The sequence below is a fragment of the Micropterus salmoides genome, unplaced genomic scaffold (assembly GCF_014851395.1).
Source record: "Micropterus salmoides isolate LMB-PRFRI ecotype aquatic unplaced genomic scaffold, ASM1485139v1 Ms_hic_scaffold_4143, whole genome shotgun sequence".
Lineage (NCBI taxonomy): Eukaryota > Metazoa > Chordata > Actinopteri > Centrarchiformes > Centrarchidae > Micropterus > Micropterus salmoides.
The window spans coordinates 941-8584 of record NW_024043533.1 but is presented as its reverse complement, the minus strand read 5'-3'; the positions used below and the strand labels follow the sequence as shown (position 1 = coordinate 8584).

At 46.3% G+C, this 7644-nt stretch overlaps 1 pseudogene; it reads right to left on the bottom strand.

Moving 5' to 3' along the window:
* Window positions 1-1173: 1173 nt before the first annotated feature.
* LOC119887355 lies at window positions 1174-5652 on the bottom strand (annotated as a pseudogene).
* Between the last annotated feature and the right edge of the window lie 1992 nt (window positions 5653-7644).

Below are 7644 nucleotides of genomic sequence, written 5' to 3'. Positions count from 1 at the left end.
TTACTACGCACCATCAGCACTCGGCGTTACTGAGGACAAGTATTACTACGCACCATCAGCACTCGGCGTTACTGAGGACAAGTATTACTACGCACCATCAGCACTCGGCGTTACTGAGGACAAGTATTAATACGCACCATCAGCACTCGGCGTTACTGAGGACAAGTAATACGCACCATCAGCACTCGGCGTTACTGAGGACAAGTATTAATACACGCAACTTTACTCAGCGTTACTGAGGACAAGTATTAATACGCACCATCAGCACTCGGCGTTACTGAGGACAAGTATTAATACACGCAAATTTTACTCGGCGTTACTGAGGACAAGTATTACTACACACCATCAGCACTCGGCGTTACTGAGGACAAGTATTACTACGCACCATCAGCACTCGGCGTTACTGAGGACAAGTATTACTACGCACCATCAGCACTCGGCGTTACTGAGGACAAGTATTAATACGCACCATCAGCACTCGGCGTTACTGAGGACAAGTATTACTACACCATCAGCATTCGGCGTTACTGAGGACAAGTATTAATACATGCAAATTTTACTCAGCGTTACTGAGGACAAGTATTACTACACACCATCAGCACTCGGCGTTACTGAGGACAAGTATTACTACACACCATCAGCACTCGGCGTTACTGAGGACAAGTATTACTACGCACCATCAGCACTCGGCGTTACTGAGGACAAGTAATACGCACCATCAGCACTCGGCGTTACTGAGGACAAGTATTAATACACGCAAACTTTACTCAGCGTTACTGAGGACAAGTATTACTACACACCATTTGTAATCAGCATTGCTGAGTAGTATTAATACGCACCATCATCACTCGCGTTACTGAGGACCGTTGTGAAAAAACGCCTGCGCGGCCGAACACATCACTTTTATGCCAACGTGCCTCCAATTAGGTTAAGACCAAGTCAGCTAACCAACATCTGATCCAGCGTCTTAGTTTAACTCCAGTGTAGCGGGCGGAGTTTGTTCCCCTCAGTTCACTCTAGGCTGAACCCCACTCGTTGTCCAGGCCTCTGGTCTTTATTGAAAGCGCTCTGAGGTAACGGCTGTTATATAATAAAATGTAACTTTAATGCACCAAAAATATAGATCCAAAAATAAATGTTTCTGCAGCCTTAATAAGATCATCAAGACTCAAATACAGAAAACAACTTTTAATTTGAAATTACAAACAGGCTTCCTGTTCAGGTATTTACAGCTGCAAAAACATAACATCTTTATAAAAAACAACAAACAGTCCTCTTTTTTCTGCGTCCGTGCAGTCCATTGTTATTAGACTCCCAGAATGCTTTGCGTTCAGACAGGTGTCACGTGGGTAGAGTCCATTTCCTGTTCACCTGCTGATATGGCATCCTTACTGACACGTCGCTGTCCTTCTGTTTCTTCTTCTTCGCACTTTCGACCTGCAGGACATGACAGCTCGTTACTCATTGTACAACTCTGACGATCGATAAAGTTTCTTATCGTTCATTTAATCTGCCAACAACAACGACATCGATACTTAAAGGTCAGCTGTGATTGGCTGACAACCCGGTTCATAGGATCGTGTACCGGGGTGCTCAGAGACCGGCGTGTTGGTCGCTGCATGACGAGGGAACGCTGAACTCAAAGTTAACTCACCTCTGTCGTAGGCTCCGTCCCCTCCTCTTCAGGCTCCGTGGCTGCACCGCCAGGCCCCGCCTCCTCCAGTTTTGCCCTCTTCTCTTTCTTCACGTCCTCTGCAGACGGCGTGCCGGGCGTCACAGCTTCGCCGTCGCTCTCTGCCGCCTCCCGCTTCCTCTGCAGAGCACAAAGGTCAAATACTCGTCAGCCAACACAAAGTCAGAAAAAAACGCCATCAGAAAAGGTGGTCGCTGTGACAAAGTGCTCTCACAGCGGCGTTCTGCCCGCCCCCTCATGAAGGTGAGCCCCCTCAGGTGTGGGAGGGCCCACCTCTGACTAGAGCACCAATTTAAACATTAGGTGTAAATTAAACAGTCAGCAGCCCTGAAGGTTCACAGATTCAGCCAATCAGGAGCCTCTGTGGATATTTATGTCAGCTTTATTTTCACATCGAGCCCGTCTGAAGCTCCTGGGGAAGAAACGCTTCTGATTGGTCGTCTGACCAGGTGAGTTTACCTTTGCTGAAGCAATCACTCACATGACTCCTCCGTCACCTTGGAGACCCTTTCAATGAAAAGAAACAAGATTTTAAATTGGTACACACCATCAGCACTCGGCGTTACTGAGGACAAGTATTAATACTCGGCGTTACTGAGGACAAGTATTAATACGCACCATCAGCACTCTGCGTTACTGAGGACAAATATTAATACAAAGCATCTGTACTCAGCGTTATTAAGAAAAATGTATTAGTACACACCATCAGTACTCTGCGTTACTGAGGACAAGTATTAATACAAAGCATCTGTACTCAGCGTTATTAAGAAAAATGTATTCGTACACACCATCAGTACTCTGCGTTACTGAGGACAAGTATTAATACGCACCATCTGCAGTCGGCGTTTATATCATTATTTTATAGTGTAAAGTTAGGATCACAGTGTTAAAACTCTACAGCTCTGAGTGTATGCGCTCCTTTCTGTATCTAACTGCCCAGGCACGTGTGTGTGTGAGCAAGTTCGTGTGCTTTGGGAGAAAAGGGAGGGAGCATCAAAAATACCTTGCAAAGGAAAATATAGAAGCAGATTTTGTATTACAAAACATACATCAATATAGTCCATCACAGTAAGAATGTCCTGTTTCTAGCACAGAGCACAAAAAACACCAGTTTATTCCACAAAAGTCAGGTTATGGAAGAAATGGCATGATCAAGCAGAGTGCATGCAGAGGACACAGAGAGGAGGAGCAGGCAGTCAGGGACTTTCCAAGACTCAGGTGCAGTAGGAAAGAGCCAAGAGATGATGTGAATCCAAGAAACAGAGCTATAAAAGGAGGTCCAAAAGGAGGTGAAAGTCAGTCGTTACATGTATTAGTACGCACCATCAGCACTCTGCGTTACTGAGGACAAGTATTAATACGCACCATCAGCACTCGGCATTACTGAGGACAAATATTACTACGCACCATCTGTACTCAGCGTTATTAAGAAAAATGTATTAGTACACCATCAGCACTCGGCGTTACTGACGACAAGTATTAATACACGCAATCTTTACTCGGCGTTACTAAGGACAAGTATTAATACACGCCATCTGTACTCAGCGTTACTGAGGACCTTTGTGAAAAAACGCCTGCGCGGCCGAACACATCACTTTTATGCCAACGCGCCTCCAATTAGGTTAAGACTAAGTCAGCTAACCAACATCTGATCCAGCATCCTAGTTTAACACCAGTGTAGCGGGCGGAGTTTGTTCCGCTCTGGATCTGAGGTCAACAGGAAGTGATGCCGACCTTCTCTCCCATGACTCCAGACCGGACTCGCCTCAGTTCCTGCATCTGACCTCCGACCCCAGGACCAGACCCAGGTGAACACACAGAGTCCGGATGCAAAGTTCCCACCTCACAGCTCACCCAGAAGATGCCTGCAACACAGAATCACGTGACCTCTGACATCACCGTGACGTCACTGATGAACCTAATCAATAGTCGTTAGATACGTGACTGCCGATCAGTGATCTTACCCAGCCTCCTCTCGGGGTCGTATTCGATCAGTTTGCTCTCGTAGATCGTTCGGACTCTCAGCTGACGTTTCACGGCGGCGATAAGCAGCAGTCGCTGGAACAGAGCGTCAGTGTCTGCAGGGCCTGCAGAGCTTAGAGGGTTACATGACAGCCAGCCAATCAGAGCAGAACAATCAAGAAAATATCCAATCAGGAAGTGGTCAGACTTACCCGAGCCAGTGCGTGTTCGCTCTGTATCGCATTGTGCAGCCGAACGATTCCCACATACTCTTTACCTGCAACAAACACAGAGTAGTGAGGGGGCTGCTGGGCTTCAGTGTGCTCACATACCACATGGAGACGTTTCTTAGTCTACAGAAACAGGAAGTGGTCACTGTACCGGCACTTTGCTGGGACTTGACCAATCGCGTGGCTCGATCCAAGCAGACGATCAGAAACCCGGTGACCTTCGGGTCGAGCGTCCCAGTACCCATAGGATCCTCCTGATCCACGCCACAACCTCGTGAGACGACAGGTTCGCCGGTTTGTCCAGGTTGATGAACCCCGTCCTGACAGGAAGCAGAATAAACATCTATTCAAGCATTATTAGCTTAGCATTAGCTGAAGGTTACCAGACAGTGCTGTTTGCATGTTAGCTTAGCATCACTCGGTTACCTGACATAGTCATGGATGTTCCTCTTCAGAGGGTTGCTACCAAGCGGCAGAGGTGTGTAATGAGCTGTCCGGATGTTCAGTTTATCAAAATTCTGCAGGAAACAAAATGAAAGTTATCAGATTTCACTTTCTGTATGAAGACAGGAAAACACATAGCCAGGCTCTTATTTTGGTAGCGCCGTCAGTTTCGTGCTCTGAAACTGATGCGTCCCGTGTTTGATATTTTATCTGCTTGTTGTTCCAAAGTGATAAATTTTTCGTATTTTAAACTAATCTGCTATAAGTCTCAGCACCATGTGATCAGTACAGGAAGTCGTCTTGGTGGCACTCGCGTCGAGTCATGCTCTCTGTGCAGTTTCGGTCATCGCCAGGCAGAACGCCGAGACGACGTCGGCACCGCGGTGGAGAGGCCCCCAGAACGGGGGCAGAGGCGGAGACCGCGACAAGATGGCCGCTCAGAGAATGAATAAACTGGTTCATCACTTCACACGCTAAAGACTAAACTTCAGGTTTTGATGTTTGTCCCCTTCAGGGAGCCGTAGTCTCACCTTCAGTAAGTAGTAGTAGTTCATTGCGACGTGTCCAGCGAGGCGGCTCTGGCCTCTGGTTTGATGAAGAAGTCTCCGCTCTGCTGGATCTCCTGTTGCACAAACACACGGCGTCACCTGTCTGAACAAATGCACCTGAAGCTCAGCCAGGTGAACTCCGACTCACCCCCACTTCCTCCTCGCTGACCGCCTTCGTCTCCTTCACTGATGCTGCAAACACACGAGCAAACACATTCGGTCATCAAACCTGCGGTCAGGTCCAGACCCCCCCCACAGAACAAGCAGCTCTGGGTAACCATGACTACATTTCTCACCATTTAATGAAAATCCTGCTTCACCTCATGATGCATTTATACTTCTACAAGTACTTTAACATGCAGTACTTTTACTTTCAGTGTACTTTAACAGTGAGGCCGCCAGGAAGCACGCGGTCCCACATTAACAGACTCGTGACACTTGGACCTCCTGAGAGAGCGGGGGAGGTGCACGAACCGAGACGAACTAACGCACACAGGGTTCAGATTAAGAACTTGGGTAACACGGATCCGGACAAAGTTCGGTAACTTTAAACCGGATATTACATCAAGAACTGCGCGCGACGGAAACTAAAAACCAGTAGTACGAGACGCGGTGCACTAAAGCCGGAACCAGATGCACTAAAACAAGGTCCACTCTAGAACCAGGTAAAGATTTCAGATGTTTGCAGAGAAACGTGGACTCACCTCCTTCTGTGTCCGCCATCTTCAACTGAGCGTCTGTGCGCACAGCGCGGCTTCTTCTTCTTTTTGTAAGATTCCGGCAGTGTAGACGCTTATGAGCGTATTACTGCCCTCCACAGGTCAAAGTTTGAACTAAATTCTTACATACAATCCTGTGTCATGCAAGAATTGAAGGACTGCCTTGAGATCAGTTTATGCTTGTCACTGTGCCCAAACAAAGAGAAAACAGAAAAAGCCTTAACTCCAAGTCCTGACAGTTTATTAAAGAGTACATTTCTTTCTGCCCTATACTTTCTGCATTCCAGGAAAACATGCCCTATTGTCTCAAGACTCCCACATTCACACAAGCCAGAAACATGCTTCCCCACAATGCACAAAGAATAATTTAATCCACAGTGCCCCAACCTCAACCTGCACATTTTAACCATGCGGGACAAAATGTTACATAAACATCTCTTCCTAACTTTGGGTTGTATAGAAAAGTAGTGTCTGCCTCTCTGCCAGTTTTTATTAAGCCCTCTTTAATTTTTTCTGTCAATTCCACTCTCCCTAATAATACATGGACATCTACTTCTCTTCCTAAGCTCTCTTTTGCAATATTATCCACCCGTTCATTCCCCCTCACCCCAACGTGCCCGGGAACCCAGCGTTTTTTTGGAAGCGAAAGTAACCGGTAAAGACTTCAAATAGTAGCCCATGTACCATGTAATTAGAAAGGTGATTTTAGACTAAAACTAAACTAAAACAACGTTTTTTTAGTAAAATTAAGTAGCACTGGGTGTGAAAAAAACACTTCAGTTAAGTGAAATAAAAACAATAACTGATAAAATAATAACTGTTAGGCTGTGAAATGAGGTTTGCAATTAATTTAAGTCCAAATCTTTTATTCTGTCCCAACGGGGGAGTTCACCGTGTCACAGCAGCAAGGGAGAAACAAACGAGCAATAGATATCATGAGATATTATCACTGTGTCCAGCAGCAGAATGTGTTATTGAAATGTTTGCCGTGTGTTTCAGGCTGAGTGAGGACATGTGTCGCAGACTTCGGCCTCTCCAATAAGATCTACAGCGGAGATTACTACAGACAGGGCTCGGTCTCCAAGTTGCCGGTGAAGTGGATCGCTCTGGAGAGTCTCGCTGTCAACGTGTACACCACACAGAGCGTGGAGAACTCTGAGATCTACGAGTACCTGATCAAAGGAGAGTGACTGATGAAACCTCCGGACTGCAGAGACGACATGTGAGTCTAACAATTGGGCTAACGCCTCCCTCAGCTCCGCCTGCCAGGTTCCTCCCTGGTGACCCACCGTCACACCGATCTAAAGTTTTAGCGAGCGCCTAAGGACAAAAAAACAGCTCCAAAATGATCATAATTGGGGGGGAAAGCGTAAGAAAAGCTCTCCCAATTCATTTTAATAGCCATTTATCAAGCAGAAACAAACTTAAATACGACATCGTTGCCTTCCAGCAGCCTCCTCCTCTCCTCTCACAGCGCTGCATCCTAATTAGTTACATATGTTTAACAGAAATCTGCCGCCCCAGGTTTTCTGTCTCCGTCATGTGGTCCAGCTCTGGTTTGTCTTGTACAAAACAAGTCTCTTGTTTTGAAGGAGCAGTTTCCTGTGCAGCACAAACCAACTGCAGGTATAAACCTGCTTTTATCCAAAGCGACTTACAATGTCTACACGTGTCAGAGGTCGCACGCCTCTGAAAAGTCTCGCCCAGGGACACAGTTATCCACTGCTCCATCCCCATGGAGAGCATTGTTCTTGCACAATAAATTATGACTGAAAACAACCCACAAAAATAAAACTGCTGTTTTGTCCTACTGGAATGAATATTATAGGCTACTGATGCTAAGCTACAGTAGCCTGTGCAATGTTGCGGTCCATGGTAATGATAATCAGAAAATGGTTTTATTAGTGAAACAGCTGAATCTCAACTGATGAACTATCTGGAGTCAGATCATAGCAACAGTCTAGTTAGTCTATAGCAACATCACCTTCACTGTCTGTACCTCTGTGTGTATATTGTGTAGGCTGCCTCCTTCCCCTCTCTCTCCTTCC